The sequence below is a fragment of the Anguilla rostrata genome, chromosome 3 (assembly GCF_018555375.3).
Source record: "Anguilla rostrata isolate EN2019 chromosome 3, ASM1855537v3, whole genome shotgun sequence".
Lineage (NCBI taxonomy): Eukaryota > Metazoa > Chordata > Actinopteri > Anguilliformes > Anguillidae > Anguilla > Anguilla rostrata.
Window position 1 is genome coordinate 46,048,249 of NC_057935.1, and position 24,954 is coordinate 46,073,202.

Genomic DNA, 24,954 nt, shown 5'->3' on the forward strand with positions numbered 1-24,954 from the left:
AGAATGCTGCATAGACTGATAGCAGCTAAATCTATAAATGGATACTGAGTGAAAAAGGTAGGAATGAAAGCTAGCGTGGAGACAGACATTGGCTAAGAAAATCAGTAATGCAATTTCAATACAAGATATAAGAAAGAAAATGGTTATGATAATGCAAAAAAAAGTCATAATTGAAGGTTGCTGAGTGAAAATTGCAAAAATATCCATGTGACTTGAATGAAGCTGTGCTGGAAAATCTGGTCTTATTTGTACTACAGATAATATTAATTTAAGAGCCATTTGGGTCTTTTTCAATTACTACACCACAGCAACCTCCTGAATACCTTATCAGGCTGCTTTTTCTCATAGGTCTGAGTGATAGACTCAGCATTCTGGGAGGAAATGAAAATGAGCTAATAAATCAGTATTTTATTTAGTAACCACCAGGTCCCTGAAATAATTTTGCAAGGCCACCAGCAATGGGGCGACCAGGGTACATTTAATGCAGAGCCATTCCACTTTCAAATACTTACTTTCACTTATGTTGACACCATAAAAAGATGTCAGTTACATTCGCTAGCAAACACTTTTTGGTTGCGTGTTGAAGATTTTGCATGTTGAAGTTTTTGCGAGGTCAGGTTTTTGCAAGTTGAAATTATGGTCGCAAGTCAAATACAATACGTGTATCCAAACTGTTCAAAAGTCCAAAGTAGACTGGCCAATAGAGATGCATCACTTATGACTCCTAGATCCCACCCACGGGAGTGTATTTGACTTGCGACCACTCGAAAAAACTTGACCTTACAAAAAATGAGCAAAAACTTGAACTTTCCAAAGCTTCAACATGCAAAACTATAAAATAAGAACAAAACTAATACGCAAAAACTTTCAACATGCGAAAGATTTTACAAAAGATTTTTGATTGCATTATAAAGACACAGATGTAATTGCATAGGCATCTATCATACAAATACAATTTGTATGGATCACTGTCCTACCCACAAATTCATTTGTTGATGTGGACTGAACACACAAAATTGACCCAGTGCGTTTGTAGGGCCTTTGCCAACAAAATGAGACGAGGCAGGATATGTTGTTTAATGTGCATCAGGTCCAGAATGTTGAAGGAAGTGTCGCAGCAGCAGAATAACATACAATACATGGCATACAGTACTTTTTTAGCTAGATAAATCAGCTTTCGTTGTCATTGCTTTTATTGTCTAGCATTGGTTTTTAGACCTTGAACATCAGTCAGATAGAAGGTTATAATTGGTCACTTTAATATCAATGGATATTACTGCCCAAAGTTCAGGTTCTAACAGCTGATGTTAGCAAATGAAAACAATGATAATGACATTTATCTACATGAGAAACTGTGAAAACGAGACATACACACATTTCTGGTACACATATGATATCAGAAGCCCCTGCACTGAGCACTTGAAACACATTCAATACAATATATGATGCACACAGTGTATATGTGGTGACTTTGAAAAGGTATTGCTGGCACCAAATATAGTATTAGATCCTCATCTCACATAATGTGGGTTGTGTGGATTTATTGATCCTTGAATTTAATATAGCCATTCCAGCTGCATTTCAATGATCAATCTCTTCTATAGCCACATCAAAAAAGCCTTTGAGAGATGAAGCTTTTCAGAGACGGCCTCTGGATGAATCATACTTCAAGCAGTCTGTGTTTGCATATTGGTGAGGGCTGCGTAAGTATGGTAGTTTGTGCGCCTGTATGCTTTTATGTGTGCATGTGTGTGCTATTTTACTTGCATGTGCTCATGCTTGAATGTGTGTTTATGTGTATGGATGTGTACGTGTATGCCTGTGCATGTGTGCCGCAGGAAACGAGAGAGGGGGGGGGGGGGGGGGGGCACCCAGGGGCCTCTCAGCCTTGTCCATTTAAGTGCCTCCAGGTATGTTTTTATTGAAGAGAGCAAAGGAAGACTCTTAGAGACTTCTCAGGAGATTGCTACTTTCAACTCCCTTCTATACGGATCAGTACGGATTCAAGAAGATTTGTATGATGGAAAGGAATGGAAGAAGTCTACAAACTTATGGGAGATTTATTCTGAAGTTGAAGGGGTGACTTCCGAAAATGTTTCAAACTCGATAGACATGGCATGTGGTGAATCAAAGTATACATTCCTGACATTAAAGAGTACCACCTTGCTCCAATATTGATGGATGACCTTCAGGAAACATTCCACAGGATGAAGCTGCAGGTTTTTCCATATATATTTTCAGAAAAAAATATCCCATGTATATCAAAAGCAAAAGATGCTTGTTCGTGCTCCTTTAAACACTGTTTTAAAGACAATATGAAATAATCATGGTATTGTTCATGCATCTTATCTCAATCATATACTTACTGTACTCTGTACTATATGAGAGGAAATACCATTATTGGCATCAGAGGTAGTGAAACTATATTGAATGCTTGTTTTGTAATGGTCATGATTGTAAATCTGTAGCAACATTTCCATTTAAATGTTGATGTCTAGAGGCTGCTGAGTGGCTCACCATGTTATGGCACTGTTATATTCCATTGATGGGCTCCACGGTCTGGAATCAACTCCATGAGATGACACACAATTGGCTCTAGCATTGGCCAGGGATGGGAGGAGCTTAGTCGACTGGGATGACAGCGTCTCATCTCGAAGTGTCGTCCTCTGACTAACTCTGTGAGCCCAACTTGCAAACTGCATTACGAATTGGTGACTTCAGAGGAGACCACACGCTTCAAAGGAGAGAACATTCTTGTCGGTGGCCTGCCAAACAACAGAGGTTGCGATTTTTCCTCCAGATCAGCCGGAATTCTTAGTAGTATGGATTCAACAAGGTGCTGGAAACATTTGTTAGGGATTTGGTCCATGCTGACTCGAAAACATCATGCAGTTACTGTAGAATTTCTAGCCACACATTCCTTCTGCAAACCTCCCATTTCACCTCATGCCAAAGGTATTATTTGGTATTGAGAATGGGGCTTGTTCATGGAACCAGCTTGAGATGGATGGGCGTGCTTTGTAACATGGCACATCATCCCACTGGAAACATCCATTTGGAAAAGGGTAGACTGTGGCTAAAAATGGATGCACAACAATGCTTTGGTGTGTTGTGGCATTGAAATGATGCTCAATTGATATTACAGGGCCTAATATTTCCAAGAAAACATTTTCCCATGGTTACACCACCATCAGCAGCCTGCACCGTTGATACAAGACAGGATGGATCCATGTATTCATACTGTTTTGACCCTACCATCTGCATGCCTCAGCAGAAATCAAAATTCATCAGACCAGGCAATGTTTTTCCAAACTTTAATCATCCAGTGGCCTTCTGCTGCTGTAGCCCATCTGCTTCAAGGTTTGATGCGTTGTGCATTCAGAAATGCCCTTTTGTATAGCACAATGCTGTTATTTGAGCATTTGTGGCATTTCTATTTGATTGAATGAGACTGCCCATTCTCCTCTCCTCTTTTTCTGCCCACAGAACTACCACTGACTGGATGTTTTTGTTTATTGAACTATTCTCTCTCAACTCTAGAGACTATAATGCATGATCCCAGGAGGGCAGTTCTTTCTGAGATGCTGGAACCACCACATCTTGCACCAACAACCATACTACAGTCAAAGGCACTTTGATCACACATCTTGCCAATTCTTAATGGTTGGTCAAACAACAGCAAAACCTCTTTACCATGTTTTATATATTGAGTAGTAGCAACATGATTTGCTGTTTGGAGGAGCAGGCTATAGGATTAATGAGTAGGTAAAGTGGCCACTCCATCACACACCATTCACTCACACGTCCCTACACCACAGACAATGCAGACTCACTAATTAACCCTTTTCTCAACTCCTGAACTACCTGGATAAACCAGTTTCATGCACACTAAGTGCCCCCCAACGTGACCTTATTAGGTGGCACTATCAGGCTTTGGTACAGGCTCTCTCAGAATTGGGGGGATCTATTTGATGTTTCCTGATCAACAATTTCAAACATAGTGATGCTAAGATGCATTACAAATATACCATAATGCCTTGCTTCTCCCAGAGATTTGAGGCCTAGGGATAGGGAAACTGTTCTTGCTCTCTTTCTCCATGATCCCAAAGCTATGAAAGCTTAAACAGAGCTCATTAGAGCAGTGTTATATCATAAGTGTGATGCTACATATTTAAACTTTTGCCTGTGGGGCTTTTTTGTTTGTGCCACTGATGCTAACAAAGACTGAAATGTCTGTTGTGCACTGCCTGTACTACATGAATGTCGACACTTTCAATTAATGGCCATTTTATTCAACCAGTATTCTACAACAAAGCAGAAATTTAAAAGGTAATGTAGGTATTGACAGTGTTTTGACAATTGTCTGTTAATTGTCTCCCTTGAGTCTTCCATCTCTTCTGGGCTGCCAGTGCCATGCATCTAAGTTGAGCCCCTGCTCAGAGCTCATTGTAATTTTCTAAGTAACCCATGTCCAAAGCATCTCATCTTGGCTTGATCCTGTCTCAGAAATGTAAACGTTGATTACTACCACCAAATTTTCTTGCATTTAGAATTACATAAGCATGCTGTCCTTTCTGGCATAGCATTGTTGAATATTGGAGTCAGATAGAGTCGGGCAGTGATGGGTTGATCTTGAAAAAAAGAAATAAATTAATTGTGTTTTTTTTTCAGAAAACATTAGGTAGAGAGGAATTCAGTTAATACATAACAAATGAATAACAAACCAACGTATAAGTTTTTTTTTTTCACTTTCTCCCTCCAATAACAGAAAAGATAATTGTAGACAGGAATTTCCTCAAAATAGCCTCATTTGTCTTTAATTACAATAAAACAAATACAAACAGCAAAAGTTGGACCAACTATATATCAATGCCCATAATATTGGATGGAGATGTTCAATGTAGACAGCGTTCATTAAGCTTCCAAAGATGCCTCATGAAGCTTAAAGAACAAGGAAGAAATGTGGCTTCCCTTATAATACTTCACACTCACATGAGGTTTCTGTAATTATGGCCGAGGCTTAATCCAGCTCAGACTAGAATGACATGGTCTGTTTTCATGCCTTTGCCTACAATGACACGTAAACAACGACAAAGGCTACTGTGAGACCACAGTTGTCTGTGTCTGTAAGGAAGTGGCACAAATTAGTTTAGGCCTCCATCCATTCAGATTTTGTATCTGAAACACCTTTAAAGACACCCGGTCGTGCTATGCTGTATCTTTGCAATGTAGTGTATTGCGTTTTTAAAAATAAATACATGGTAAGGGTGTACCTCTTTTTATTGAAAATAGAAATGACAGAGTACATGTGCTGACAAGCACACATACACACACATACACACACAAATTGGAGGTTTATCCAAACGTGAATACCCTATTTCAACAAGCATAAATAATGTATTTAATACATATATTTCTTCTTCCCAAGATTTTCTGATGATATCTGGAATATATTTAATAATTTCATTAGTTCATAAATTGTGGAAAATGTATGCTACTAGAGAAAATATATTTTGATTTGCATAAAAAGTAAACATTAAATTGAAATGAGTCACACTTTCCAATTGTGAAAAAATAATAAAACATCTCACTCTAAAACTGGGGGTTTGGTATATCTAAAATAAAGTACTTACAAAAGACTGGCACAATGAAACCAAAACAATGGACTGCTGCTCATCTTTCAATGTCCCCTCACTGACGTCAAGAACATTCACAAACCAGAATGCCTCTTACAATTATATCAGTAAGCGTTATGTAACAATGTAACTATACTCAGGTAATTTGTGGGCTGTGGCTTCCTGACCATAGGACTGACCCTCTGCTGAGTCATGTCCATCATTAACTTTTCTGGCCAACCAAGGCATAATGACCTGTGTAGTTCCTCTTGTGACTACAAAAAACTCACTGCTCGATCAATTGGCCACTAGCTTGGGGCAAGGAACACCCCCTTTTAGGAAGAATTAGGAGCCAAATTTTACATGCTTAAATCTTAAAGTAGTAATCAATTTATCTATACGTGTTTCATTGACCTCTTCAATACCACAAGCCAATCAAGTGTTTGTGTGCCCAAAATAACATACCAATCAAATTACAATGATCACATGTGGGATTCCATCACGTCAGTGACTTTGTGAGCATAAAAACTCACCAAAAACAACTGGTGTGCTCTGGGGGGCTCTGAGGGATGCTGAGGGTAAAATTTTTCTCCTGAAGATTAAATAGTTGAGGTTGGTGAACATTTGACAGATCCTATCTTTTCCCATGGCACCTGTAGTGTCTGGTGTTGTTTGATCTATAGACCTTGTGCTGCTGAAACAAGGCATTAAAATGTAGTTGCATATAATTTTCTAATCATTTAGAAAATCTAGGATAGTGTTTGTAAAATGCATCTTAAAAAGAAATGATCTGTTATTGTACTTCAAAATTAATGATTTTGTTAAAGCTTGGGTTTTGAAATTGAAATGCCATTGCACATCAGGAAATGAAACTGCAATTTTCTCTAATTTACACCACTTGGTTTTATGAATACACATGCAAATAATTTTGTTTGTAGGACAGATAGAAACAGATAAGGTGTCTCTGCATATTGCTAGTTCACATAAATTTCATTTTCTTACCGGCTCACATTATTGATTGAAAAAAATGATTGGAAGTGACTGATTTTAACTGAGACTGACCTGATAAAAGTTCAGTATCACATACAGTACTTGTAAAAGGCAATACATCAGGGAAGAAAATTCATTTTAACAATCAATGTCACGGTGCACTGATGAATTATTCTGTTCATTTTGCTGATGACCTCAAATGATGATAGGACATGTATGGTCAATAGAATTTGAACATATGCTTTCATATATGTTTTCTGATGCAGTACTACTTCAAGACATCAAGAACAAAGCACACACACAAAAATATTTCACAAATAATTCAGTCAAACATACTACTGGTAAATGTCATTTTATCATAAAACAAACAATATAAAAATCGCACAGAATGGCCATTTGAACATTGCCTCAGAGAATTATCTATCCACTTGGTGGTGCTAATGAGTGTTTTTATTTTATTTTATTCTGTATAACTCATATCTTAAAGACTGATTGAATTTGGTTCTTCTTAAAAGATAGCACATATGTATTTATGCTTAACAGCTATACGTAGTATGCTCTTTAGTATGTGAAATTACATGAGAAATGAGACGCTTTTGGCACTGTGCTCTGTGTTTATTAATGAGTATTTTAATACATTTTTGTTTCACCATGTAGAAATAACAGCACTTTCTATACATGGCTCCCCAGGGGGCTTAAAGGGGTGCTATGTACCAGTATTTTTGTGATTACCACCACTTTTTTTATTTCTCAGTCTTATAATGGCTTCCCTGGCACAACTCTGGCACTTTTGCTGACAAATGCTAATAACAAACTCCAAAGACAATTAAAAGCCTAGAATCAAGACTAGATACAAAAAGCTGTCTTATATAAAATAAATAAAAAATTGAACACACCTGACTAATCATAAACACCTGTGAAGCCATTTATACCGAACACTATGGTACCCTAAAATAAAACTGCTGTTTTCTACATGGTGAAACCAAAATGTATTAAAATACACTTTAATACAAGCTGAGAATCTGCACTTTAACCACATATGAACTATTTCATTACAAATCTAAATTTATGGAGTATTGCACTATATTTATGATTTTTAACAATTTATCTCCCTAGCTGACTATTCATACTATTTAATACATTCTTTTTGTCAGGTTTATGTCATCTAGTGAAATACACAATCTTGTAAACTGAGAGGGTCAATGAGATGGCAAATGAGTTTGGTTACCAGAAAGGAAAGTTTCTCTGACCCTGGTCATTCAATCATGACGCAACCAACCATGTGATATTTTGATGGACAAATTGCAGACAGAGGGAGGTCTGCAAACTGCTTGTGAACAGTTTGCACTGCGAGCATGCTCACACCATGTTGTTCAACCTCAAAACAACACCTCTTTTTGTTTGTCTCTCTTGTTCAAAAAAGGACGTCTCGAACAAAAAGTTCAATTTCGTTTTTGAGCATACTGGCACCGTAAGTCACCACAGGCAAGCTAGGTCGGCAGCACCTAGCTGCAGTGTAGAACGACTTTGTGTGTTTAGATACCTCTATGGGCTTCGCTGATTGCAGCAATCTTAGGAATCCTGTGAGGTTCAGATTCAGGCAGGCTCCACATAGTGTAGGAGCTCCAGGGACAATGTCCGAGTGCCTGGGGTGAGAGGCACAAACAACAAGACAAAAGACACAAAAGGGGAAAACAAGTGATTGTTGTTGCTTGCTTTTATTCACCTGGTGGGGGGAAAGGAACCTCCACACCTGTGCTGTGTGATGAAGGTTAAGAACACAGTGCACACAGATGATGTCATCAGATGTGCGTCATGTACAGAGAATGTCACTGATGTACTGTAAGGACTGTCAGCTGGCTGTTTTGTCCCAACATACCCCTGCAACACTTTTGACAAAAAGCAATGCTGGTGTTGTGCCGTTTCTCGACTCCTTCATGTGAATGCGCATATGAAGCTACACGCTATGCTATGAACAATGCCCGCTTTTCTTTAGCTTAACTTCTCCAATTAAAATTGAAACGATAATACTGTGAATGGCGGTCGAAGGGTGTACCATGAATTGTAGATTGGTCTATTGATTGTGGTGGGTCATCATAATGGCAAAATGTCATGGTGCACTGATGAATTTGTCTTTAGTGCAGTGGGTAGCACAGCCATGGAAGGTATTCATTCACACAATGACACAATTTCTTAAAATATAAATCATTAAATGGTATTTCAAGACTGTCTCTTAATCTAATTGTTTGGGTCACAAACGTAATTTAATTTGCTATTTTTTTCAGTGTGAGCAAAATGTTAAGAATCAGTGACCGACAAGATATTTTCTATATCACAATTCTCATAATTACCGTAGGCTACTAACCAATAGGGTCTACTGCAGCACCCTAAGCACGTCTACTTACTGTGCCTGTACTCAAAGGTCCACTTCATCCTTCACTAAAGATCATGTTGATTTAGACAGATCCTTGAAGTTCAATCAGTTCAATATTAGCACTCATCTCTCACGTAATTACAGGTACTTGACTTTTTCGGGGCCATGGGTAGAATGTAACAAATCACTTGGTTTACTTATAGCCTATTTCATGTCCACTGCTGTCGCAATATTCTGAAGTTCATTTTCTTTCTCTTTATATAAAGAGTATACTATACTACGGTACCTGAGGATAAAAGGCATACTTGAAATGTCTGTCTTTGATTCTCAGGTAAAGTAGTATAGTATAATGGCTAATAAATGGATTCATAGGGTTATGTATAAAATGCTGGGGAGGCCAGGTTACTTGTAATTATAGCTAGCGCGGCTGCAAGAAGAGACCTTGGTAACTTCTGATGAGGGAGGGTTGGGAGCTTCAGTGACCAATATAGCTCACAATGCTGATGTTTCATGAGCAATGCTGTTTAATGTAGGATGTATTAAATTGGATGTTCTAAGACAGCATTTACTGCTTCCATGAGTCCACTTTTGGACTCAAATGAGTCCACTTTTGGACTCAAATGAGTCCAAAAGTGCTGTTGCCAAGGGTGGTAGAATGCTTGAGCCCAGTAGATCAGCAAATACAGGACAGAACAGGGCTGTGCTACCCTGACCCTGAACAGCCACGTGGTCTGCTATTTTTTGTTTTCCTCGTAAAATCAGGAACTTGAATAAAATTTGATCATGTTATTGACTGTTTTTATTGATCAAATGAGTGCTGTGAAACAACAAACGCCAGCTGACCCTGTGACTCTCCAGAATCAAGGGTTGTAGACCCTTCTAAAGAATAGTGAGACATCATTGAAGGAAACTGTGCCATCTAAGGCCATCTTTCTCTGGGTGGGCCTATGGGCAATAATTCATCAGCCCCATGGGACTTCTGGCAAAGCGAAGGGTCACATCGCTGTACTGCATACGAGCGCTTAAAAATGGATTTGAATGACTGATAGATTAAGATTAAGGTGCTAAAGTAACACAATGTTTTGATTTCTTAACAAGTGGCTTCAGAAAGGCCTATATTGATTTCTTGAAGTTAAATTATTAACACTACGGGTTATAAAAGGATATGGTTGTGTACATGATGTATGATGTCATGGATAATGCTGAGAACAGTATTCTTTTATTAATAGCATGTGGGTGTTGTTTTGCACACACTTGTATGAGTGTCTCAGCTGCATCCCATGGGTCATGAAGACTAATTGTAAGTGAATGCAAAAACAGCACAGACAGAAACTCTGTAACTACAGTGAAGTTCCACATCATCCAACCCATTACATTTTTTTTTCATGGTTTTTAAAAGATAATATTAGTCTTATTGTTTATTCATTGCAGTGTAGAATCACAGCATCATCAGTCCTCTTTCAGGGGGTGTACTCAAGCTCCAAGTTATTCCTGGTAAATGTCAGTGACGCATGTTTCAGGAAACAGAACCAAAATAATTATCTCCTTAACTGTCGGGTTGTCTTTTTGCTTCAACGAATCTGGACTTCTTTGCTAGATAGCTCCGCAGCCACACCCATCCCTTCCCACACAGAAAACAGAGCCACACCCGGGAGTGTCTGGAACACATTTTAGAATGACAAATACATATAAAGGTGCATGAATTTGGCAAAAGTGCATAAAGAGACAGAGTTCCAGTGCATCGCAGATATGCTTTAGCTTGATTACTATATAATATTTTCAAGATAAAAATCCTGCATAGCATGCCTTTAAGGTAAAATATCAGGTTCTAAGGCAGAACATTACACAATATATTTTGTGTGTCTTAAAAACTATAATACACACTAGACAGAATAGGAAAACAACATAAGATGACTAACAGAGACAACAAGTTTATATTTATGTTATATTTATTCCTTATTTATGGAAGATAGCGGCATGCTGTATGTGTTGTAATTGTGTTGCATTATCCATACACTAGGACATTGCTGATTTATTTGTCCTCAGTTAACTTGTATTTAATACATGCATATACTGCTCTGATAGTAATAGACATTTGATACAATCCACCCATCCATTATCTATACCCACTTTTCCTGCTCAGGGTCATGGGGGGTGCTGGAGCCTATCCCAGTGTGCATTGGGCGAGAGGCAGTAATACACCCTAGACAGGTTTCCAATCTATTGCAGGGCACACACACCATTCACTCACACACTCATACCTATGGTATTTCAATTAACCTAGCTGCATGTCTTTGGACAGTGGGAGAAAACCAGAGTACCCAGAGAAAAGCCAGACAGATATGCAAACTCAAACTCAAACATGCAAACTCCACCCTGGTCAGGATTTAAACCCAGGACCTTCTTGCTGTAAGATGACAGTGCTACCTACTGTACCACCATGCTGCCACCTTGCTGTAATTGCTTAAATGCAATTACTAAACAAAAACTGAAAAAAATACCTATTATTTTGAAAACATTTATCCTTGTACTAGATTTTTAGGGTACTGTATCAGAGGAAGAGGTAATGTTCCCTTTCAAAGATATTATGTGTCTTTTGTTCAGCATTTAAATATTTCATTCTTATTTTACATGAGTGATACAAATTTAGAAACCGTATTAGGTCAGCTATTTAAAATCACTTGTAATTTTTAACAGTCTGACTGGTCTTACACTGCCAGGAATAATGTGGTGACCCAACTGTGATAGAATCTCTTCAGAAAGAAATCACTTTGACCCATTTTACAGGAAAAATAATGCATGTTCCTTTTCTATTTTTTCTTCAAAAATAAAAATAAAGTGATAATAGACAACTTTAACAGCCTTATCAGATATTATATCAATATACATCCTACATAATCATTGTAGGCCCAATCTATATAACAGTACAGGCACAATTGTCAAATGCTTGCGGCAACTCAAGGCACTGGTGAATTAAGGCATGTCCACCTCAGTTTCGGTAATTTTGTGACACCAGGCTTTAGCGCAACTACAGCACAGTTGAAAAAGAGGCTGGTTCATTAGGAATACATTGACTGTGTGTGTTATGGGGGTTTTGTTTCATTATTGCCAATCAGGTCACTCCATTTATTTCCCTTTAAAAACAGTGTGTTAGCACCACAGCCGAAGAGCAAGCGTGCCATGAACCTTCACTCATGATATCAAAACACGGGATTTTCTGATTTATTTCCCCCTCAAACTACACATTCTTTCCATTTATATGCCAGTGTTTGGTTCTTTGCTGTCAGTTTTTAGATGTGAAGCACCTCGTGGACCTGGCATGTAACTCATTCACTCTCTCACTCACACTGTAATATTTAGCAAGCTAAAGATTCTCCACAAGGGGAAGCTATTAGCACTCATGGTGGTTCGCATCAATGACACTGTGTGTCTTTGTTGTTTAATGCCACTATTTCATTTTTTTTTAAAATCACCACTAATTTTCATTCATTTCAGACATGCACTCGATAAGAAACAATTCTGCAGCCAATAGCCTCTTCTTGTGCATTATAAATTTATATGCAGCTTTTGCATTTTTTACTTCTGTTTGGATATATTCAATTCAGGTTAAATACCTTGCAGAAGGGTGCAACAGCATCATCCTAGTTGGGAACTGAACTTACAAGCTCAGTCCTTTAACCATCATATAACACTGCCGCCACTATGTTGTGTAGAATGCAGCTCGCCACAAAGTATACACTGACTTTTTGAGGGCTATATTGTACTGTATCACCCAATCTGAAAAGCCTTTTTAACATTACAAAGGTTTACTTAGTCAATGACCTACACTGCCAAATGCACAAGTAAAAGAAAGTTGTCAGTGTGTTCTGGGCTCAATATATGCTAGGATAGCATATACTGAGCAATAATAGCAATAATTTTAATGGAGAGCTACTGTCTCCTAAGAACAGCCATTATAAATCTGCTGCCTGTAAATACTCTGTAAATACCCTGTATTGTCACCCAAAGACTGTAGAAAGACATGGATACTGTGACGTCACCCATTGACCATCCATGGGCTTGGTAAAAAGCATTTTGAAGCCCGGTAATCGTTGTTTGTGAGCACCTGAAGCCTAGGAATCGTTGTTTGTGAGCACCGTTATGTTGTACAAATTGGAGGCAGAGACTGCACAGTAGGGACATGAAGTCTGTACAGTGACTCGGTAGTGATGCAAACTCTCCCTAATTCCTCCACAAAATATTACCGTCTTGTCCAAATAGCACAATAACTTAAATAAAATTGGCATATCGGGAGATATTACACAAAGAAAAAACACCTATTATGACTACTTTTTTTTTTTTTTTACCATATTATTACCATTGGCTTACATAAAAACAGGTCACTGAAACACCGGCACTGGCGCCAACTGCACTGGCACTAGTGAGCAACGTCTCCCAACAAAACAAGGAAGTTAGCTTCAAAAACGCAGCCCGGTGTTGGCTGCTTGGTGCCACATCATACTACTTCCCAATATGTACTCTAGTTTCCTGCAGTGACATTTAAGAAAATTAATGTAGCCTTCTTTTTACTTCAGTCCATGTTCCAAATTTGGAAGGGTTCCGGGTTTTACACAGCATTGTAATCCAGCTAGCTCAGTAGTCCTGCTTTGTGAAATGCCACCCTGCTCTGGGTTGGTTTAAAACGTGAAGAATTGACCACCAAACTTTCACAGCACTGAACATTTCTGTTGACATGTCCCCTACTGTGACACCCAACCCATGTTGACACAAACGGGTTTACTGCAGACCACAAAACTACCAACCTGGCACAGACAACAAAAAATCCATTGGTGGGAAACAAAACTAGCAATTCCACTTGCATCCAGGCACTTTTGTGCTTACATTGTCAAGAAAATAGGACCCTGTAATTCCAGCCTGTGCCTTTTCAAAATAAATTATACACTCTGGATCTTGGTGCAAAAATAGTGTATATAAGTTTAATACAGGCAATGGAAATCATTCTCAGTAAACATTATAGGGGTTGCTTATGTAAACTGTGGGTATTCTAAACCACTAGTTCTCAAAATCGTTCCTGGAGACACTGTATCCTGGTTTTTGTTGCAGACAATCTCTTGCTCAATTAAGGTTGTTCATATGCATTTAAGTTATTGAGTATTCGTTTCCTTAATCTTAACACAATGCAGGTTTTGATCCTTTTCATTTGATTTCTCATTGAATTCTTCATTATCTACTGTACCAAATGATTCGTTTTAGCAGTGAGTTGTCCACAATTGGTGTCACCAATAGTTTCAGCTCAATCTTTAATTTGATCATTTCAAATTTTGTAAACCTTTTTTAATGTTATCATTTGTAATATAGCACAATAAACATAATTTGAATATGAAATGTAATTATTTATGGCTTATGTATCACTATTTCGAACATAATGTGGCTTAGGGGGGAAAATAATCACTCATGAAAAGCTTCTAATTAAGAAAAATGAACAGCCTGTTAAAATACTGGGATTCCAATTGTGGTTGGAACGAAAGCCAGCATACACAGGGGTCCCCTGGACTGAGTCTGAGAACCGCTAAGCGAATGCGTATTGCATTCAACACACTTTCCACCTACTTGTATGAATAACTTTTGGCAGACTATACATCTAATTTACTGAATAGTTCATAGGGTTGTCAGACATTTGTAAAAATAAATAAATAAATAAATATATAAATAAATAAATAAATAAATAAACATTCAGTATTAAGGTACTTTTTCAATGTACAGTACCTAAAATGGCCTCACTATAGTACATTCTGTCTTGTTTCCCAGTAGTTTAATCTGTCAGCTTTCTTGCATTGTCTTGTTTTAGTGCATTTTTGAAACTTGAATGAGGCCATTAGTCAACAAGGCAAGTCTCTTACCTCCATTAGTATTATAATAAATGGCTTTTTTGTGATGTTTTGTTTTTGTTGCACATCATAGCTATCAACATAAAATAAACTGACAAAATTGTACTTTAATACAGTGATCCATGGCCAACTGCATTAAGATGTTTGTACATATCCAAAAGCGAAAGATAAGGTATAAATCCATCCATTCATTTATTCATTATCTTACCTGCTTATTTCAGGTCAGGATCACAGGGGGTGCTCGAGCCTATCCCAGCATGCATTGGGCGAAAGGCAGGAATACGCCCTAGACAGGTCACCAGTCCTTCACAAGGCACACACACCATTCACTCACACACATACCTAGGGGAAATTTAGACTCTCCTATTAACCGACCCTGCATGTCTTTGGACTGTGGGAGGAAAACAGAGTAGCTGGAATATCCACATGGCCATGAGAAGAACATGCAAACTCCGCACAGGTAGCATAAATATTGCAATGGAATAGATATGACTGACCAGAGACACATTTCTCTGTAAATAAAAGGCATTTTTTAGCAACACTGTCTAACAGTTAAAGTTATCAAGTAGTTATGAAATAATAAACATTGATTAAATAAACGTTTCAGGGCATTCACCTTGCATGGCATCACTGTAAGATTATTTAAAAAGCGTACCTCATAGGCACGAGACATCTTGTTTCTAAAGTAATCCTTCGGATTCATTAAAAGTTTAATGACAGTGTTGGAAAAGTTAAGCATCTGTGTAAATTCAAACTGCTGCCAGAGGCTGGTCGTCTGTTTTGCAGAGTTTTAATCAACACCAAAATAATTTAAATTCCTTGCTTTGTGTGCTTATTTTCTACTTGCACATACCTGATTTATGCGAGTTACATCCAAAGCATGTAGAAGCAACTTTCAACATACAGAGCCATGAAAAAGTATTTTCCCCCTCCCTGATTTCCTCTATTGTTGCATATTTGTCACACTGAATAGTTTTGGATCTGTAGTCAGAATGAAATATTAGACAAAGGGAACCTGAGTAAACACAAAACACTTTTTTTTAAATTAGAATTTCATTTATTTCATGAAAAACTTATTAAACACCCATATCTCCCATGGTGAAAAATGAATTGCCCTCTTAAACTTAATAACTGGTTGAACCACCTTTAGCAGAAATAACTGAAACCAAATGCCTCCTGTAATGTGATACATCATACACCACTGTGGAGGAATTTCAGCCCACTCTTCTTTGCAAAACTGCTTGAATTCAGACAAATTTGTATGTTTTTGGGAATTAACTTCTTGTTTCAGGTCCTACCACAGCATCTTTATGAGGTTCAAGCAATTTTGTTTCTTTTCAGCCATTCAGATGTGGATCCTTGCTTTTGTGTTTTAAATCATTGTCTTGCTGCATAACTCAATTACCCTTCACCTTCAGTTCATGGACAGATGACTGGACATTCTTCTTCAGAACTTTTTGGTACAGAGCAGAATTCATGGTTCCTTCAATAAGGGCAAGTCATCCAGGTCCCAAGGAAGCAAAGCATACCCACAACATCACACTACCACCACGTTTGATTTTGGTATTATGTTATTACTGTGAAATGCAGTATTTGCTTTTCGCTAGACATGATGGTACCCGTGTTATCCAAAAGTTCCCCTTTTCACTTTTCACCTTCTGTCCATAGAACAGTATCCACAAAGGGTTGGGGATCATCCAGTTGCTATTTCTGCAAATGACAAGCCTTGATCAAATGACAAGTCTTGTTCCTCTTAGTTTACACATGATTTTACACGGATGTGAAATCCTTTTGTAATTTTTAGAGGGAGCATGATGCATGTACACACACACACACACACACACACACGCACACACAAACACACACACACACACACACACACACACACACAAAGCAATTACCCTCTGTGTAGGTTGTCACAGGTGCCTGTCTAGAAGTATCACTTTAAATCCTAATGCTGTGGAAAATATAATTTTCCATATTAGGTGTCCAGTGAAAAGACAAATAAATGTAAATGTCTCAATTTGCATAACAGATCATTGTGTTTGCTTTCTATTGTTTGCAATGCAGCTGGTCCCATTTTGAGGTAGTTGCGATGACATGTCATTCACAGCCTCAACATATGATATTCTTTGGTCCTAAATAAATAAATAAATAAATAAATAAATAAATACTAGTTCCAAGGATTCAACCAAAAAATCTCTGTTTAAGTGATTTGAATAAACTTATTTCTTTCAGAAATAATCTAACTCAACAAAGCAAAGACAAAAAGCCCTGAACTCCCCCTGCAATGCAGGCCTCTCTATTTCATAGAGGCATCTCATGCAGCTGAAAGTTAAAATGAGCAAAAGAAAATGTTACTGGAAAGGGCACATAGATTGAAACCACATCCTTTGAGAATTTTCCCTTGCAGATAAAAAATGCACTTTGGGCTGCATAAAACCTTGCCTCCGTGGCAAGATAGGCTGTTTTAATGGGCTGCTTGAGCAACACATTTGCTCTCATTACCCGAAGAAAGACTGCTGTCATTAAATTTAAATCTAATTTCCTGATTGTGTTATAATGTAGCTATTTATGTCCATACTTCCAAATGTATTCCCAATGACAATGTTTCTTAAGGTAATTTCATTTGTTCTAATGTAGAAAACCATTCAAGGATAAGGTTATATTACATGATTTGTTTCTGCTTTATCTCTCACTCGCTGTATGTCCTAATACATGTGGAACTTCAGTTAGAATGTATGTTAATATTTCAAAAACAGGCAGATTAGGGAATGCAATAATGTTGTCACAGTTGTCATTAACATTATTACAGTCTGAAGTGTGAGGCATGTGTGGTCCATCTCCCTGAATGTGTCAAGAACAGGTGTAATCTTCTTTCCCTGTTTTCCTCACCGGAAGGACCGTTTGACTGTTGTAGCTCTGCTGGAAGCAATAATCAACAAACTACAGGATAACTAGTTAAATTCCTTCAGTATATACCAGTTTTTGTTGGACCATCCACTTGGGGGATGGGGGGTGGGGGTGGCTTAAGTTATTTGCTTTATTTATTGCACCAGTAACAAATAATCAATGATTTTCTCTAGTATAATCTTTCTCTTCAGCCAACCGATATCAATATTTTTTCTTCAGGGCCATATTTTAAGAACACAGCAACCCTCTCAGCTTCGTCGTTATATAACAATATAAGTTTAAGTAGTATGTGTATGCAATAAACAGCAAATGCACAATGCAATACATAGCAATTATTTATCATGCACATAATGAAAGGTCATCGTTACCTTTTTATCATGTATCGGGCCTAGAGTTAATCTCAAGCATGTGACTAACTGGTTTGTCAACCTGAATTTTAAAAATTATCCTCCAGGTGTCCTTGTAGACACTTTAAGTTCAGCAAATCTTTGGTAGTCAGCACAGACACATGACTAATTATATAATTAGGGACTCATTCTGAGGTGCTCAACAGTGCAAAACGACAATGACACTTAGTGGTAAGTGTGGAAGAAGTGAAACATTGAAGACAACATCAAGATGGATGAGTAAAACAGCATCTGACTGATACTGCATACAGATGGGATTAATTTATTTATCACAGATTGTGATTTATGTTTTGAACACACATCAAAGATTACAGTAAACTGGCACAAAAGGAATAGTTCACTTTCTGGAATTTGATATTATTTCAGTTATGGTATTAGAACAAACAGCTTTTATGTACAATGAGTGATATTTCAGACACAGAATCTTCTCGCAACTTTCTTAAAACTGGCTGGTGTAGGGACATTCCCAGGTTCATGGTCATATGCAACAGAATATATAAATACACTTTAAGTAATTCCAAAGCAGCTTGTACATACATGTTACGTCTTCAGAGTTTTTTTTTTCAAAGAAAAAAAGGTTTTGTAAATAAGTAAGTAAATAAATAAATAAATAAATCATGGATGATTTGAGCAGACAGACTGCATATACATACCCCAAAATGATCTGTTGTCTTGTACAGGTATAGTGCAATCTTCATGATCGGGGCTTCCATAAAAATAAAAAAAAATAAAAAATTGATCTCAAAGGCAGAAAGGCATAATTCAGGATATAATGAGCAGCTTGTTAATGCATACTGAACATTGGATAGGCAGTATAGGTAGAATACATCTGTGGCATGGTCTTTGTGTCAGAGGGTGAATGGGTAAGACACACAGAGGCTCACCACCACCTTTTATTTACTCACAGCGTTCACAAAACAAAACAAATCCACAAAATAACAATCATCTAATCAAAAAAAAAAAAAAAAAAAAAAGCCTGTTAGGATGCACAACAAAGAGCCCGGAGGCTGCCAATCCCACACATGCAATTATTGAGTTCCCACTGGGTCTCTCCCCTAGGCTTAAAAGCTAGGCCTTTATAGCCCAATAATTAGGCAATGGGTAGCAGCTGCCATGAGTAGCAATGACCCATAGCTGCTGCCCTACCTGTGAGTGGAGCCGGCACAGTCCCTGGTCCTGCAGCTTTCCCTGGTGGCCAAAACACCAGAATGGTACTGAATGGACAGCGTCTCAGAACACAGCAGCAGCCCCTCCTGCTCCCGCCCCTCCCTTTCTGAGGTAATATGAAAATATTAAACAAAATACCAGAAAGGCTCACAAGATTATGCATCCCAATCAATTGAAAAAAGAAAAAAAAAATCACAGTTCAGTCAACCAGCTCAGAAATGTCTGTAGGCTGTCAGGGTTTTTTGCAGCCTCAATGTAGTAAAATCTAATGCGAGCTTTGACAAGGGCTGTCACTCTGAACTTCTAAACTTAACAGTATTCTACGGAAAAATGTTTTTTGAATCTGGGGTACAGCTGAAAAAAAAAATTTTCTGTTTATTGAGGAATACCAAACAGTATGTCAGTTGTTACATATTCTGGAATTTGTGTGCATCTTCCTAGGTTTTCACACATAATTTCCTGAAAGAACAGCTAGTAAACAGAAAAAAAATGAAATATAAAATAAATAAATAAAATTAAAGCACTCCTTTATTTAAATGTGTGGCATTAATTTGCAGCGTACAGCATATTTTAGCACTCCAGAGCAGATTGCAGATAAAACTACATTTTCTACCTTCTCAATAAAAAAACTGTTTTATGTGTTCTTGGTTGACATTTTAATTTATTGCTGCCAATCTGTGATATGTCTGCATGGTGACTGAATTATTCTCTGAGATGATATCTGAAATTAAATGAATGACTGTTTGACACATGACTTGAAATAGAGACTCCATTGAATCTTTGATGGTCAAGGGCTGAAATACAAGCAAGATAACAACCCTGGGACATTTCTCTGGGCCCTAAGCATGTGTAGATGATTATCATTTTAGGACACTTAAGTCCGTATAGAACAAAACAAAAAAGAAATAAACAAATACAGAATATTAGAAAAATAAAATAAATAAGTAAATAAATAATGTGTGACAGGAATAATAGTCCATAAAGAGAAAATGGTCAATAACATTATTACATTTTTTTTTTTACATTTTTTTATTTGGCAGACGCTTTTATCCAAAGCGACGTACAAAAAGTGCATTTCATGGTCATAGACAACTACTAAACACAGGTTCAGTAAGATACAGTACTTATTTTGTACAGCTATTTCTAGCCAAGAACACAGTTTAGTTCACACAGTGAACACTATTCAGACCTAACCCTAACCCTAACCCTAACTAGGCAGAAGAATAAGCTACAGTATTAGGACAAATACAAATTACCAAAAAGTGCTGGGATGGGGCAACATGTAACAAGTGTCATGAAAAAGGGGGGGGGGGGGTTAGAGTGAAATATACAGTGTGGTGGTGGTTAGTCTAGGTATAGTCTGAAGATGAGTCTTCAGGCCACGGCGGAAGATGGGTAGTGAGGGGGAGGTTCGGAGAGGGACGGGGAGTTCGTTCCACCACTGGGGAGCTAGGGTGGAGAGGCTCTGTGATCCTTTTGGTCGGGTGGGAGGGGTTACAAGGCATCCTGCTGCCGCAGAGCGGAGTGGTCGAGCAGGGACATAGGATCGACATTATATATTTTAAATATATAATAATTAGATTTTTAAAAATATATATTTTTTTGATCAACTGAAATGTTTTGAATCTGTAATGACAAAGGCACAAAAATTAGGCTTTAGCAGTTCACATTTGGCCCCAAGGTTGCTCGTTGCATTCCATGACATGCAGACATACCTTTTTTATTAGTTTATATACTGTAAAATGGAGAAAATGGTCTGTTCTCTGTACGTTATAATATTGCCTTCCTGAAATTATGAATGACCATGATCAGGGCCAAATCTTAAATTGTGAAAAAAAAAAAAAAAACAGTAAAGCAGATTAAGAACACTCGCCAGGATGTAGTCATAGACACACCAAAAATTACCATAAAGACAAGACTACATCAGCTTAAACTCACCAAAAGATTCACCACAAGATGCAAACCACAGGTAATCCTCAAGAACAGAAAGGCCAGATTAAAATTAGCTAAAAAAGTACATTAAAACTGTAGAGTCCTGACACAATGTCTAATGGACAGATGAGATGAGCACCAAAGTGATGGGAAAAGGAAAGAGTGGTGAGAGAAAGGAACTGCTTATGATCCAAAGAAGGGCCCCCCCCCCCTACCCGAACCCCCCCCAACCCCCAACCCACCCCCACCCCCATCTGTGATTTGCGTAAGCAGCACAGCAGGGTGAATACTGAAGTGTACAAAAACATCTGCTCAGATCCAGCCAAATACCTCAAAACTCACTGAATGGCACTTCACCTTGCAGAAGGACAATGAGCCGAAACATACTGCTAAAGCAACCAAGTGGCTTTTCAGAGCCCAAAGGTGGAATGTTTTTTGTTGGCGAAATCAATCACCTGACCTAACTCCAACTGAACATGCGTTTCATGAGTTGAAAACAAGCCTGAAGGGAAAATGCGTAGATGCATTCTTAAATTAAATACATTATAAATATTATTTTATTATATATTACACATCACTTTTAGGAATCTAATTTAAGACTGTGGAGACAGTCCATTGATAAATCACTGTTAATTGGCTTTATTGACTCCACTGAGTGAAGGTTTTCTATTGTTTTGATTTTGCTGATGGTCTTGCTCTTAATTATGGTGGCTAGTGGTACAATTGTAATTGTTATTGAATCTGGAAATACACGTTCTCACTGATCATTTTTCTACTCTGGTTTTGCTTCTCAGTGTTAATTTTAATCACAGCACAAATTGATACATTGAAGCATTATAATATACATGTGTTGTATGTTGCATTCTAAAATTATTTATTATTATTATTATTTATTATTTTAATTCTAGTCTTGCTGGAGCCTTTCTGGTAGGATGGAAGCTTAAAACAGTGCACTGCATCTGGTGGTAAGGAAGAAAGTAAGTAAAGTAAGTAAAGTCCATTGGTTATACAAACTGCTCCGAAGATGACAAGCCCTATCATTGCTGCTAAAAGTATTTGTCAGGAAAAGGGGGTCATCCATAGGGTCAAGGAGGTACCATGCTGCTTCCTGACTACAGAAAACCATTACAGGGCCATACTATCAAATGCAGCAATCTCCTGGAATAATCAAAGGCCATTGCATATTGAAGCACTTCAAAGCAGTGATATTAAAGGGACCAGCATGTAATGATATGACAATGGCTCTGCAGAGGCACAACAGCTGATGAATACCAAATCTGCAGAAAGGAATATAGGATGAGACAGTACGGGGCTCAATTCCCATGTTGCATCTTGAGGAGGCACTTTCAGAGAGAGTGTTCAGAACAGACCTACACAGATTAAATAAAGGGGGTGTCATCAGTAATCCACTCCTCAACTGACAGCGCATTCAAGTAGATTAGGACCAAATCTTCCCTATTGTTATTCTCATTGTGGGGAATACCATAATATCATGCAAATAATATTTTCATTGTCAGAGAAGGAGTATATCATTACCAGTGATGCCGTACCACCCTGTGATTTTTTGCTACCTGAAGGCTCGAACTAAACAAGGTTGGGGTTAGTTAGCACTATACACAAAGGCTGGAAATACTAGCTTTCTGCTGGATGTCAAGTTAGTAGACCAGTAGGAGGATTTTCTCAAGACCAGTTATGTGCAATGCCCCAGTAATTGGGATACTGTGCTGTAGGACATGCTGTCTCAGCTCCTGAACCATGGAAATTGCTGCTGTTAATGAGTTGTCAAAAAAGTAATTAAATATACATACACAAATTATATATATGGACAGATAAGAACAAGATTCACTTTTATCAGAGTGATGGCAAGACTAAGGTGTAGAGGCCAAAAGGAACTGCCCAAGATCCCAAGCACCCCCTAATTTGTGAAACATGGTGGTGGGGGATGTTATGGTTCGGGCATGTATGGCTGCCAGATGTACTGGCTCACTTGTCTTCAGTTATGTTGTAACTGCTGACAGCAGCAGCAGAATGAATTCTGAAGGGTGCAGATGTATCTTATCCATTCAAGCTCAAGCAAATGCCTATAAACTCATTGGCCTTCATTGTGCAGCACTGTACAGCAAGCCAATAATACTGCAAAAAAAAAAAAAAAAAGAAAAAGCCAAAAACCTGAAAGATACTTGACTGGTCAAGTCATTCACCCAGTCTGAAGATAAAAAATGTTTTTCGTCCCCAAAACAAGCAGGATCTGAAGATGGCTGCAGTACAGGCCTGCCCTGTCTATCGGTCACAGACTTGATGAAGTCATTGTATCCAAAGAATATGCAATAAAGTACATGTATAAAATGTAGCACAAAACAAAACAAAAAGTAATGTCTACATGCGCAATCAAGTGTATTAAAACACCCTTAAATAAAAGCTGAGAACGTTCACTTTAACCACGTGAATTACATTAGATTTGATTAAACATCTAACATTGTTGAGTACAGAGCCACATCATGTATTTGTCCCAAACATAATGAGACTCTGAGACTCACCGAATATATATATATATATATATATATATATATATATATATATATATAACATTCGTAAATTCCATTTCGAATACACATTGTACGATGTGTTGTACAGAAACCGTTCAATATATTAATCGAGCTTTGATTTATTGCATTTAATCTCAAACTAAACAAACTAGCTGTTTTTTTTTTTTTGCAAAATGTTTTATCAACTATACTCATATCCCCGATCTCATACTTCAAAGAACGCCACATAAACGCGGATGATTGACTTAAATCTCACCCGATAACCTTCGTTGTAACAACGAATGAAAACGTTACCCTGGCATTCTTCTCAGTCCACAACACCACTACTAACTGGTCAAATCACGTACTCTCTGGACTGATTCTGAAATCCCGCCCTCACCGCTAAAGCTGCAAAAACTATTGGACGATTACCCGAAGGCAAATCGTGTTCCTATTTCATTCATTGGTTGGCAGCAGATCAGTAACCATTTTAATGCACTATGATGCGCTACGAGTTAGTCACTGAGAAGTGTCGAGAGGGGTTTGTGTGCTCGAGGTGAGCGCAATTATATTCCTGCAGTTTTCAACAGTTGACGCGTCAAGGAGGGTACGCATGATACAGGAAAACATTTTCTTTTGGGATTAATGTCGGCAAGCGGAACTCTTGACTGTCTGTAATAGTCATATAGCCTACATTGCGCATATTATGATGAAATATGTGTTATCTCAAAGTTCGGCGTAACCTGCATAAATGCAGCAAACAAGAGGGCTGATAATAATTTTATCGGCTCTGGATCAATATTCCATATTAGGATCTTCTTATTTCTCGCAAGCATTCATCTGAAGAATTTGGTGGGTCTCATAACGTAAAGTGACACAAATCGTTGCGTTATAATCAGGGATATATTGTGTAAATCAAGCTTATTGGTATTACAGACATACTTTCTGGAACACTAAAACTACTTCAGAGCTGCAGTGCTGTTTTGTGGAGCTCATGGGTTTTCCGTGGCCAAGAAGATACAATTTGTACCAACGGAATTAAGATTTAATTTCGGACCAAGTGTGACGGGTGAGTTGTATTTTTGACGTATCATTTTAAACATTCTCGTTTTTACATGTGTAGCATACCTAGCTACAACATGT

At 37.9% G+C, this 24,954-nt stretch overlaps 1 protein-coding gene across 2 annotated transcripts in view; it reads left to right on the forward strand.

Moving 5' to 3' along the window:
* The first annotated feature begins 24,348 nt into the window (after positions 1-24,348).
* LOC135250997 (protocadherin-17-like) overlaps positions 24,349-24,954 on the forward strand; it is a 69,641-nt gene continuing 69,035 nt past the window's right edge. For both annotated transcript variants that reach the window (XM_064327912.1, XM_064327913.1), the window contains exon 1: positions 24,349-24,880. The gene's annotated coding sequence lies outside the window, so the exon portion shown is untranslated. The remainder of the gene's footprint in view (positions 24,881-24,954) is intronic.